This window comes from Phaseolus vulgaris, chromosome 7 (genome assembly GCF_051622355.1).
Source record: "Phaseolus vulgaris cultivar YP4 chromosome 7, ASM5162235v1, whole genome shotgun sequence".
Taxonomy (NCBI): Eukaryota; Viridiplantae; Streptophyta; class Magnoliopsida; order Fabales; family Fabaceae; genus Phaseolus; species Phaseolus vulgaris.
Genome location: NC_143504.1, coordinates 50,353,972 through 50,368,027, shown reverse-complemented (window position 1 = coordinate 50,368,027; position 14,056 = coordinate 50,353,972). Strand labels below are relative to the sequence as shown.

The 14,056-nt window shown below is 33.9% G+C and overlaps 1 pseudogene; it reads right to left on the bottom strand.

Annotated features, from left to right (window-relative positions):
• Nucleotides 1-4,828: 4,828 nt before the first annotated feature.
• Nucleotides 4,829-4,934, bottom strand: LOC137830783 (small nucleolar RNA R71; annotated as a pseudogene).
• Between the last annotated feature and the right edge of the window lie 9,122 nt (nt 4,935-14,056).

The window sequence follows — 14,056 nt, the reverse complement described above, 5'->3', positions numbered from 1 at the left end:
TAAAATGAGTTCAGATTCTGTTCTTGCACTTCTCCACGGCTCTTGGCGCTGTGAAGTTGGAATAAACAATGTATGTAAGATAATATTTTGAATGTTGTTTTTATTTGTACTCTAAAGTTGTTAGGATATGAATTGTGAGGAAGATGATGATGACTAACCAAGGCCAATTGCCTCATAACCTTTCATTATGCAGAGGCGCTTGCATGATTGAACGAACATTCTGTGAAATTTGTCAGAAATAGTAAGATGGAAGTAATTAACGTAAAAGAAAGAAAGGGAAGTGAATGAATGAATGACACTGACTCCCAGGGAACATCACCGGCGAGCATCCAGTCTCCGTCCTTGTCTCCATATGTGGGCACATAATCGGAGCCATTCAAAAGATTTATCAATACCTTGTATGTAGTCTATATGATAACAAACAAAAATGGATGGAATGATGTGAACAATAAATTATCAAAAAAAATTGAATGACTGATAATTTGGACCCATATGGGATTTGGTAAGGTGATTTTTGTTGATTAAAAAAGTTTTAATCGTTTGAAAAAAAAAATTATAGTGTTAGCATTCTTAGAATTGTGAGTAAAAAATATCAAAGTAAAAACCAATGTAAGAAAAAAAAATGTTTGATCTCAGGAGTAAGCTTACCATAGGGTCCCAAATGTCATAATGTTGAGTGAATTCGTGAATAATATTCTAAACTAAGCAAGATGACAAGTTTAGCAATTAGAATAAGTAAAATTATTTGGAATATAAAAAAGAGTTTTGTTCCTAAAAAATTAAAGACTTTCCTAGATACCCATGACCAAATCTAAACGACAAACAGATGTATTCTTAAATGAAAAAACAGGTTTACAATTATTCTTTCTTTGGGCGAAGAGATAACATTATAATCCTTCAATAAGATTAATCGTGCTAAACTTCTTGGAATGAAGTCTTTCCTGAATAAAAAATTATTTTTTAAAAATGTGATGGAAAAATCACTATGATCCAATAAAATATTGAGAGACAACAAATTAAAATTGAATTGAGGAAATAAAAACACTATTAAGTATTAATGTAAAAGAAAGTTGAACAATGTAAATAGTTACTACAATAATAACAAATGGATTTGGTAATAGAAAGATTTTATTATTAACAAATATGTAAGATTAAAATTATAACAAGGAATTAGTTACATGAGTACTCATACATGAATAAATGATTCAATTACCTTTAATTAAACAAAGGTTTAATAGACATAAAAAAAATAAACCATTAAAAAAATGATTAACTTCTAGAGTAGAGAGTTGTTCCAGTCGTTTGACCAGAGCGTGTTTCGTGCGTAGCTGCGACTTCGCGTAACAGAGACACCTTCGTCTTGGTTCCAGATCTTCACCCTACTCCGTCGTGAGTACCTGAAACAGAGAGAACAAAGGGTGCCCTCGCGGCCGTTTGCACTCCGACGATATCAACAAGCAGAAAACACCAAACACCTCCGTATCGGAGCACCGTAACTGAATGCTCTAAATGTGTATATTATAGTAAATGAAGATGAATATTCCTTGTCTGATGTGATGCTTTAATGTAGCGTACGTAATCGCACGTAATCGTAATGAAGAAAGAGAGGTTTTGATGAACCCTAATTGTAGAGAAAAATAAATATAAAAGAAACTTTTATTCACTTGTATATTAGAGAGTAAAATACATGGTGTATATATAAGAAAAAGATTAAGACCTAGCTGAAACAGAAAAGGAAAGTTGGGTTAAACAAACAAAACCCAATAATTTAAAATAGAAAATTAAATATATTAACACCCTTCAAGCTGGGGAGTAGATATTTGTCAGGCCCAGCTTGGATTTGAGAGTAGAGAATTGTGCGGAAACAAGGGGCTTGGTGAATATGTCAGCAACTTGCATTGCAGAAGTAATGGGTAGTAGTTTGAGGAGACCAGAGTTAAGTTTTTCACAAACTAGGTGACAATCAATTTCGATATGCTTGGTTCGTTCATGAAAAACTTGATTGGAAGCTATTTGAAGGGCAGATTTGTTGTCACAGTACAGGGTTGCAGGCTGGGAGAGAGAAAGATGTAAATCCTGAAGGAGGTAAGACAACCATTGTAACTCACATGTGGTGGTGGCAAGGGCTCTATACTCGGCTTCAGAGGAGCTGCGGGAGATAGTTGACTGCTTCTTTGATTTCCATGATATTAGGGAGTCTCCTAAGTAGATGGAATATCCAGTGACAGATTTGCGTGTGGTAGGACATGTTGCCCAGTCAGAGTCACTAAAACCACAAAGATGAAGTGAACTAGTGTGAGAAAAATATAGTCCTTCACCAGGGGTGCCCTTGAGGTAACGCAAAAGACGTGAGACAGCTTGCTGATGATGAGTTGTGGGTGCAGATATGAATTGGCTTAAATTGTGGACAGCGAAGGCGATGTCTTGTCGCGTGTTGGTTAAGTAAATTAGACGTCCAAGGAGTCTTCTGTATTGAGAAGTGGCATCAACATCGAGAGGTGAGCCTTGGTCGGGAGAGAGACGGGAGGTGTGAGTCATAGGAGTGGCCACAAGTGCAGAGTCAAACATGCCAGTTTCTTGAAAGAGATCAAGAGTATACTGATAAGTGTCTAATTTCAGTAATATTTCATATTAAAATATAGGCACTTATGAGGATTTATTGCTAATTTACATATAAAATAATCCCTAATTTATGAATTTATACCTTTTTACATTTTTTATGATCTTTATTTGAATAAGAGTATTTTATTCCCAAATTTGGTGTTAATTGCAGATTTCTAAGGAAGATTGGAGATTTGGATTAAAGATGAATGATTTGAGCTAAAAAGATAAAGATAGAAGGTCCCAGAATGGAAAAAGATGCAAAGGAAGAATGGGCCTTTTTTTTATGTTTTATCATTTAGCCCATTAGTGCGACACAATAAACAACCTAACCCTAGAAAACTAGGATAAATAGAGGGCTAGAGGCTCAACCTTAGTGTGCCAGATTGAGAGGAAAACACCATAGAGTGAGTTGTAACCCAATTGGGAGAATGGAAGGTGATAGAAGTATGCGTGGCTAATTTTACCCTTTGGGATTGGGAGTAATCTACTCAAACTCTTATGTATTTAGGTGATATTTTATATATTAGTATTCAGTTCTTGATTGATTATTGGTATTGTTGTTTTACTTTTAATTTTCCGTGACAAATTGAGAATCTTAAATCTGACCGGGAGGTATTTTTAGGGTTCGGACCTAAACAACAATACTTAACATATTTGAGTGCTAGGAATAAACTTGAAATGGTAATTGCTATTAAACGTCTGAGCTTCGTTCTAAGTTGTTCTTATAATTATGCGAGGGATCGATAGTTAGGGGACATTCTTAAGGATTTTATATGCGAAGAATCGATATAAATGATTTTTATACGGGCATCAATTTCAATCAAAGAACTTAATATTAACATGCTAATCAAAATACTTGAGAGTGAGAGAGATGAAACTAATCCTTATTTTTCCAATTGAAACAACTAATTCTTTGTTTGTTTTCTTATTGATCAGTGCCAACACAATTAATTCAAAACTCTTTTAATTGTTCTGTTTTTATATTTAGCGATTATTGTACTCGATAATTCACTGTTCCTTGTGGGATCGATATCCGTCCTTAGGGACAATTATTACTTTTGACAAACATGGTACACTTGCCGTAAAAAGTCATCAAGTTTTTGGCGCCGTTGCCGGGGACCAGATTTGATTTGTTGAGTATAATTTCCTAAATATTGTAAATATTTTTTTTTATTTGTTTTGATTTTGTTTATTTTATTAAAATTAGATTTGATTTGATTTTAGTATAGATTTGCTGTTTAAAAAAAAAAAAGTTGTTGATTTTATATTATTTTTTTTTCTTTTCTTTACGTTATTTAATTTAGTTTATTTTTATTTTGTTTTGTTTTGATTTTGATTTTGATTTTGTTTTATTATATTTTATTTTAGTTTTTTTAGGATTAGTTTAGGTAGTTTTATTTATGTTTACGTAACTGTTATTTATTTATTTTAATTATATTTTATTATTAGTTTTAGTTTTTATTTTTACGTAAGCTAGTTAGTTAGAATATTAGTTGTTTACAATTATAGTTTTCAATTTTTTTTTAACTTTATTTTATTTTATTTTATTTCTAGTTTTTTTTAGTACGTTATTTTTTGTTTTTAGAGTTTTCTTTTATTCTGTTTTTAGTTTTTATTTTATCTATATTTTTTTTTTTGAATATTTTTGTTAATTTTCTCTTAACGTCATTTTAGTGTTTTATTTTTGTTTTTTGGTTTTATTTATTTATTTATTTTATTTTACATATTTTGTTTTTATTTTTATCTTCAAATTTATTTTATTTTATTCTTTTTAAAGAAAATAAAAAAGTTCTCTGTTTTTTTCTCTCCACTAATATGTTTTAGGAAGAAAGCAACATGACAGAACAACAAGCACCACCTACTAAGAAGACACTTGGAGATTATGTCATGTACCAAGGACCAAGTCATTTTTCTAGTATTGCAATACCTACTACCAAGGCCTTGGAAATAAATCTCGATTTTCTCACTCTCATCCGTGCCTATCAATTTACAGCAATAGAACATGAGGATCCATATTCACATTTGGATACATTTTATGAATTGGTAGGAACAATGGGTTTTCAATCAAGTGATCTTGAAAATGTTTATATGCGCTTGTTTTCTTTTTCATTGGCAGGAAAGGCTAAGGAATGGCTCAAATCACTTCCAAATCAGAGCCTCACTAGCTGGAAGGATGTAGAGGAAAAAATTTTGCAAAGATTTTTTCCAATTTCTCGCTACATCAAAGCAAAGTCTGAAATCTCTATGTTCAGACAAGGAGCAAATGAAGTCTTTTGTGATACATGGGAAAGATTTAAGATGATATTGAGAAAATGCCCAAATCATGGGTTTGAAGATATTTCTCAACTGAGCATATTCCTGAATGGTCTCAGATCTGACATAAAGATGCTCCTAGATGCTGCAGCTGGTGGCACAATGATGGCCCTTGATGTAGAACAAGCGACAATAACTATTGATGCATTGGCATCAACTGATTATAAAGCCCAACATGATGGACAAGATCTTCAGAATAAAGGGTTGTTAGAAAATGCACTCTTGGCTAAAAATAAGATTCTGACACAGCATATTGAGCAACTAACTGCACAAATGGCTAAATTGCCCCAACAATTATATGTTGTTCATTCATCTCAAAGCCAAAGTTAGTCAATCAGGTGTGATTTTTGTGGAGGTGTTCATCCTAATGGTCACTGTTTTTATCAGAACAATTCACCTGAAGTTGAGGATCCATCCATGCTTGAAAGAATGATTAAAGTTGAAGACGCTCTGACAAAGATTGTGAGCGCGCAGGACAATAGCATGGCCATGATTAGGAGTATAGAGATCCAGATGAGACAGCTGACCAAACAAATTTCACAAATTGTGGAGGAACAAAGTGGCCAGTTTTCAGTCAATAGGCAAACCAATTCAAAAGAGCATTGCGATAATGTAGTGGCTGAAAAAGAAGAAAAAGATGAGATAGAGGGGAAGAGAGATGAGAAAGAGAGAGGTGAGGAGGAAAAAATAAAGAAGAAAAGTGAAAATAAGGAGAGAGGAGTTTTTGAAAAAGATTTATCATATCCTCATTCTCCTTCAAAAAGCGAGAAGGAAAGAAAATTCTTTGATAAATTGCTCCCTAAAAATTATTTTGCAGGAAATTTGAAGCAAGATTCAACATTTGAAAGATTTCGAAAGAATAGGAGCTATATTGAAGAAAAAAATATAGAGCTGGAGGATAGATACAGTGTCATTATTCAAAAAGGCTTGCCTAAAAAATTCAAGGACCCAGGGAGTTTTAACCTTCCCGTGTCTATAGGTGCTTTATTAGTAGCCAATGCTTTATTGGATTTGGGAGCAAGCGTAAATATAATTCCTTTGGCAATGTTGAAGAAAATAGGTGATTTGGAGATTAAACCCACCAAGATGACTTTAAAGTTAGCTGATCAAGTAACCAAGTATCCATATGATGTGGTTGAAGATGTTCTCGTCAAGGTGGATAAATTCATATTTCCTGTGGATTTTGTTGTGATGGACATGAAAGAAGATGAGGAGGTTTCCTTGATACTTGGAAGACCCTTTATGAAGACTGCTAGAATCATAGTTGATGTCGACAAAGGAGAGAAACAAGATGAGGAGGTAACTTAAGATAATCCCTAATTTATGAATTTATACCTTTTTACATTTTTTATGATCTTTATTTGAATAAGAGTATTTTATTCCCAAATTTAGTGTTAATTGCCAATTTCTAAGGAAGATTGGAGATTTGGATTAAAGATGAATGATTTGAGCTAAAAAGATAAAGATAGAAGGTCCCAGAATGGAAAAAGATGCAAAGGAAGATTGGGCCTTTTTTATGTTTTATCATTTAGCCCATTAGTGCGACACAATAAACAACCTAACCCTAGAAAACTAGGATAAATAGAGGGCTAGAGGCTCAACCTTAGTGTGCCAGATTGAGAGGAAAACACCATAGAGTGAGTTGTAACCCAATTGAGAGAATGGAAGGTGATAGAAGTATGCGTGGCTAATTCTACCCTTTGGGATTGGGAGTAATCTACTCAAACTCTTATGTATTGAGGTGATATTTTATATATTAATATTCAGTTCTTGATTGATTATTGGTATTGTTGTTTTACTTTTAATTTTCCGTGACAAATTGAGAATCTTAAATCTGACCGGGAGGTATTTTTAGGGTTCGGACCTAAACAACAATACTTAACATATTTGAGTGCTAGGAATAGACTTGAAATGTTAATTGCTATTAAACGTCTGAGCTTCGTTCTAAGTTGTTCTTATAATTATGCGAGGGATCGATAGTTAGGGGACATTCTTAAGGATTTTATATGCGAGGAATCGATATAAATGATTTTTATACGGGCATCAATTTCAATCAAAGAACTTAATATTGACATGCTAATCAAAATACTTGAGAGTGAGAGAGATGAAACTAATCCTTATTTTTCCAATTGAAACAACTAATTCTTTGTTTGTTTTCTTATTGATCAGTGCCAACACAATTAATTCAAAACTCTTTTAATTGTTCTGTTTTTATATTTAGCGATTATTGTACTCAATAATTCATTGTTCCTTGTGGGATCGATATCCGTCCTTAGGGACAATTATTACTTTTGACAAACACGGTGCACTTGCCGTAAAAAGTCATCATATACTTGCGTTGACTTAAATGAAGACCAGTACTGTTGCGAGCAATTTCCAGTCCCAAAAAGTAAGTGAGATTACCTAAATTTTTTATCTTGAAGTGATGGTGAAGGGATGCAGTAATTGTATTGATTTCTTCCGTGTCATCACCAGTTAAGAGCAAGTCATCAACATAAACAAGAATAACAGTGAGTTTATCATTATTATATTTAAGAAAAAGAGAGTGATCAGCAACAGAAATAGAGTAATTATTTGATAAAAGAAAAGTAGAAAGTTTGGCGTACCATTGGCGACTAGCTTGACAAAGGCCATACAAAGATCGTTGAAGCTTGCAAACATGTTGGGGAGAAGGAAGAGAGAGGCCAGGTGGATGGGTCATGTATATCTTGTTGAAGATGGTTGCTGCCCCTTCAAGATTGTGTTTGATGAAGACTTATATGTACATTTCATTTGTACTTTGCTTTGCTTTAAGTATGTCTTAGGTAGTGCTTAGAGGTTGTCTAAGAGTGGGCTTTTTGCTGAGTAACTCACCTCATAACCACTGGCCATGTGATAAGAACAAGCATAAGTTTTCTTAAACTGTTTTTCACATGTTTTACAAAAAACACATTTACTGCATAAAATAAATATGTTCTTTTCTAAATAAACAGATTCATTTTTACACTGATGCCTTGGCTAAGTCTTGTGAAAATTAGATTTTGTGCATCAGGTATTTTGACTAAGTCTTCTACCTTTCAAAACGACTGAGTTTTAAACAGTTAAACTTTCTCTGTTTTCGTTTTGAAAAATAAATCTGTTCATCTGTAAATGAATAGATTCTTTTTGTCTCTGGTGCCATGTCAAACTTAAACGATTTTCAGTTTTATCTCAACACCAGAATGGTTGACTAAAGTCTCCTCACTTAACAAATTCTCTAACTGTTTTTTGAAAATAAATCTGTTCATTTTATTTTCAATCTGTTCATTTTATAACAGCTTTAACTGTTTTTCAAAAATCTGTTATAAGTTGGTTTTCTATAAAATGCAAACTTGTTTCTGAGTTTAATAAGAGTTCATACATTTGCAAAAACGAGTTTTACAGCAGAGAATCAAAAGTTTACAAAGGATTAGCATTTGTTCTTCAAAGATTTCAAAAATCACAAAGTGCTTGTTCTTGGTTTGGTTCCAAAAGCTTGGTGTGAGGTGCTGCTACTGTTCTAGCAATCTTGCCTACTGGTTTAAGGCAGATCTTTGTATCCTCAATCAGGTGTAGTCGTTTCACTTCTCATTTCTTGTAATAGTTTGGTTGAACACTCTTCTTGATAGGTGTTCTTGAAGAGTGGGTGTGTGTGTGCTGAAATAGGTTTTTTCAGCAAGAGTACCTAAGTTCTTGTAGGTTTCAAGAACAGTGGGAATTGTACTTGGTTGTACTGTGTTTTAGTGATTTCCACCTGTTGTTGGTGAAGACTGGATGTAGCTCAGTTGAGTGAACCAGTATAACTGCTTGTGTTCATTCTCTCTCACTCACTGCAATTTCGTTTCTGCATAATTGACAAAACAGTAAAGAAATAAATCTGTTCAATTGAAAATAAATCTGTTCTTTCTGGGCACTGTGCATACTGTTCTTAATTTCTGAAAAAGTTGTTTGAATCTGATAAGAACATATAAAATCTGCTAAAAGCCACTGGAACAAATTGACTGTGATAGGTTGCTCAAGAAATTGTCAAAGCTATTAATTGAACCTTAAACAATTGCTTAAAGTTGAAGCTTGTTGTTCTGTGATTCATTGTTCTTAATTTCTGGAAAACTGTCTGGTTTCAATAAGAACACTGATAATCTGTTAAAGACTAATAAAACAGGTTGTATGTGATAGATTGTCTCACAAATTGTCAAGCCCTTAACTGAACCTAAATCACATTAATTGGAATTAAGGTTTGCTGTTTTCTGTGTTTCACTGTTTTTCAATCTGATATCTGTGTGTGTGCATCTGGAAAATCTATCTGCATAATCTTGTGATTAACCTTGCTGTATTAAAAGCTTTTCAAACAAAAACAGTGCTAAAATAAATCTGTTCATTTTTACATAAATCGATTTATTTTCTGTAAAACTGTGTTAAACACTGTTTCTGCGAGAAAGTTTTAAAAGGTCAATTCACCCCCCCCCCCCCTCTTGAACTTTGGCACTATTAAACCCAACATATCTCTTCATGGAGATCACCATGAAGAAATGCATTATTGACATCAAGTTGTTTTAAAATCCAATTTTTGGTAGTGGCAATAGCAAGCAGAAGGCGGAGGGTAGTGAGTTTAGCAACAGGTGCAAAAGTGTCTAAGAAATCAAGTTCTTCAAGTTGGGTAAACCCTTTGGCAACAACTCTAGCTTTGTGGCGCTCAACAGTGCCATCAGAATGGTATTTGATTTTATATACCCGTTTACAACCAATAGTTTTCTTTCCTGGAGGGAGAGGGGTAAGTTGCCAAGTATTGTTAGCAGCAAGAGCTTGAAGCTCATCTTGCATGGCAGATTGCCAAGAAGCATGTTTGGAGGCTTCGTTATATGTCCGAGGTTCAGGATGAGAATTGATAGAGGAAATAACATTTCTAAAATTGGAAGATAAGAAATTGTAAGACAAGTAATTATGAATAGGATATCTACTACTTACAGTGTTGGTTGCAGTGTGGAAATCTGCAAGATAGGCAGGTTGTCGGTGAGGACGAGCTGATCTTCTTGGAAATTGGGGTGAGATGCTTCCTGGAGATGCAGGCGGTGATAATTCTGATGGAGGTACAATGTTGGATGCAGGATCAGAGGCACTATTTGTTGGAAGATCATAGGATAATGAGGCTGGTGGAGGAACAGTATTGGGTGCAGGAGTAGAGGCACATGGCTCGACAGGAGGTGCAGTATCAGAAAAAAAAAAATCAAAAGCAGAATTATATGCATTAGAAATATGGAGAGATAAAGTGTTAGGGTCCTTAGGCAAGCCACTGTCCAATTTATATGGAAAGTGGTTTTCATGAAACTTTAAATTTAAGATAATATAACCTTTTGTATTTTGCGGGAAGCCAAGAAAAATACCTTTGATAGATCTATCATCTAATTTTTTCTTATGTGCAGTAATGGTACTAGCATAACAGAGACAACCAAACACTTTTAGAAAGGAAATGTCATATGGTTTTCCAAACAACTTTTCATGAGGAGTGATGTTATCAAGTAATGGAGTAGGAATATCATTTATTAAGAAAACAACATGATTTACATCAAATTCCCAAAAAATAGGAGGAAGATTTGCTTGAAAAAGTAAAGCCCGGGTTACATTTAGTATGTGTTGATGTTTACGTTTTACAATGCCATTTTGTTGTGGTGTTTCGACACAAGATTTTTTATGTATAATTCCATTTGAAGCATAAAAATTTGACATAGCAAACTCAACACCATTGTCAGTACGAATCGTTTTGATATTAGTTTTGAAATGATTTTGAACGAAAACAGTGAAGTTAATGATGTGTTGACGCACTTCAGATTTGTTATGCAGCAGAATAACCCAAGTATAACGCGAGTAATCATCAACAATAGTCAAGAAATAACGAAAACCTTGCATAGAAATTATGGAACATGGTCCCCAAATATCAAAGTGTACAAGATCAAAAATAGCAGAGGTAACAGTATTACTTAAAGTGAAAGGAAGTTTTCTCTGTTTTGCACAACTACAAGTGTCACATACATGGTGAGTATCAACAGTAATAAAAGAGTATTGTTTGCTTAAGACATGTAATCTTTCATGTGAAGGGTGTCCTAGTCTATAATGCCATAGTGTTTTGTTTGTGATATTACAATTAATAAAAGGAGCAAAACAATGCGGTTTAGAATGACTAGAAGCAGGCAAGGTAGTGACAAGGTACAAGCCAGCGGTGGCTTTAACTGTACCAATCCTCTCTTGAGTGAGATTGTCTTGTATAATGCAGTGGGTTGAAGTGAAAGTTAAAGTGCATTTAAGTTGGTGTGTGAGTTTAGAAACAAATATTAAGTTTAATTGAAAATGAGGCACGTATAACACATCAGACAAATAAAACTTATCAGAAAAACGTACTAAACCAGAATATGTGGCATAAACAATTTGGCCATTTGGAAGACTAATTAAGACAGGTTTAATTTTAGTATAAGTAGTAAAAACGTTCAAATTGTGACAAACATGATCAGTGGCACCAGAATCAATAATCCAAGATTCTTTTATAGAAGATAGTGAAGAGAGAAACTTACCTGTTGAAGAATGCTCCGTATTGGGGATTTCATCCATAGAGATGGTGCCGACTTGATTAATTTGAGTGTGAGGGGCAGGATCCTCAAGGTTTTGCTTACGCAAAATGTTGGTAAGGAATTGGCACTGTTGTGATGTAAGTTGAATCCCCTTTACATCCTGTTCTTTAGGAAAAAGCTCAGAAAAAGTGTCAGTAGTAATCATATTATTGGCTTGGGATGTCCAATTGGTGAATTTGTAGCCAGGAGGGAACTCATGCTTTTTATAACAGGTGTCAACAGTGTGGCCAAGACGATTACAAAAAGTGCAGACTTTTCTAGTAAAAGAAAACTTTGAGGTTTTAACATTACCAGAAGGAAAACCCACTTTGCGAAAACAAACAGCCTCAGTATGACCATATTTACCACAAAAATTGCATGTAATAGTGTGACTACTATTAAGACTATGAAGACTAGGGTTTTCATTAAACATTGCCTAAAAGATTTTTAAAACCAATCAAGATTTTGAAAGAGAACAGAAAAAAAAATAAAAAAATAACCAAGAACAGCAAAGAGGGAAATAAAAATCAGAGAGAAGCGCAGCAGAACTCTTCATTCGAAGAGCTCTGATACCATATTACAGTAAATGAAGATGAATATTCCTTGTCTGATGTGATGCTTTAATTAGCGTACGTAATCGCACGTAATCGTAATGAAGAAAGAGAGGTTTTGATGAACCCTAATTGTAGAGAAAAATAAATATAAAAGAAACTTTTATTCACTTGTATATTAGAGAGTAAAATACATGGTGTATATATAAGAAAAAGATTAAGACCTAGCTGAAACAGAAAAGGAAAGTTGGGTCAAACAAACAAAGCCCAATAATTTAAAATAGAAAATTAAATATATTAACAGTGTGTAACTGAATTGTAACTAACTTCTCTCTCTCTCCAGTCACTCGTGCGTATAGTGAGTAAGCAAGCAAATGATCAGAGTGTGTGAGAAATGAGTAAAACGTACCTCACTAAGCTTTCAGAGAAGCTTATATACCTTGGGTTTCAATGCTTACTGCCACGTGGCCTTTCTGACTTAATCGCAACTCCATGTGGAAGGCCTTACGACGCTGTAACCCAACCTAGGGAAATCCCAGCATGTAAGTCTTCCTTCCTCGAAGTGCATCTGGCGCAAGGGGTGACTACCTGGGTGCCAACTCATGCGCCCCAGGTTCTAGTCACTCACCCTGTGAGTGTATCGGCCTTCCTCTCACACTATGCACATGGATCATCCCCCGGGCGTGGCCCTCTCCCGGATCGTATCTGTCCCAGGGATTCTTCAGAGGTGGCATGGGTACTTCATGAGTCAGGTTACTCCCTACTGGTACTGGGGATATGGCCTTGAAGTCACCTTTCTCTTTTCTTGATTACTGCTCTGAGGTACCGGGGCCCAAGGCCTCCTCGCCCGTACCGTGGCCTCTGATTGTGTCGTCCCCTCCATGATCTTCCCTTCTCGTAGGTATCGGGGGATGACAGCATCGACGCCTGAGTCTTGGCGACGCCCACACCTTGCGACGCCTATACCTGGCGACGCCCCAACCGGTCAACTCTGACTTTCCTCCTTGGAGCCCCCTTGGTGGGTCCCACCATATGTTTGACTTTGACTTTGGTCAACGCACGGGAACGGGTTGATACAAAAGTAGACATGATGATACCACTAGAGCAGTTAATTGTGACATTTAATGTTGGACCCTAAATGAAGTTCAATTGTATTGTTGTGATGTAAGTTGAAAAGAGGAAAAACCCTTATAGTCTGACTAAAACCTTGACCATTCTTGTTTTTAAAATTAAAAGAATGGATGTAGAAAGGACTGAATTTATCCATGAGAGAAAAACAAAAAATTATGGAAATAAATGTGAAAAAAATAATAATAACATATTAAAGAGAAAAATATAAAATAATTTATTGAATTAAATATATCGTTTATAAAAATATGAAAGTTATATGTAATCAATGTTTAAGGGCATATAACATCATAGATTATTATGTTTAAAGGCATAAGACAATTATTATGTTTAAAAACATAATCTATTGTGATCCAAATAAATAAATATTTAATTCAAGAATAATGTGGAGTTTGTCAAATACATTTTGCCTGCTTCAGTTTAAAATTTAAGAAATTCATCGGGATTACGTTATATGTATCATAATTAGTAGTATAAAATGCAGATATTTAATCATGATATATGTAATTCAATTCATACAAAATTAGTCAATTTAATTCATTTTTAATTCAAATTTAAAAATATAAAATTAAATATATATAACAAATTAATAACATTATTTCTAATCCAACAATATATCCTCAAATTTTATGCACTAAAGGATTTCCATATGGTTAGTTAATAATTTTTATGATAAATAATTTGTATGTTATCAATTAAAATTGATTAAAAATAAAATATATTGATAAACTCTACTTTTCTTTTAAATTATGAAAAACTTACTGAATAAGTGAAATGTGACTAATATTCATAAATTAAATTTATATAAATGTATTTAATTAAAAAGTTAAAGTATTTTTTCTTAATATTTTTTACATCACATAA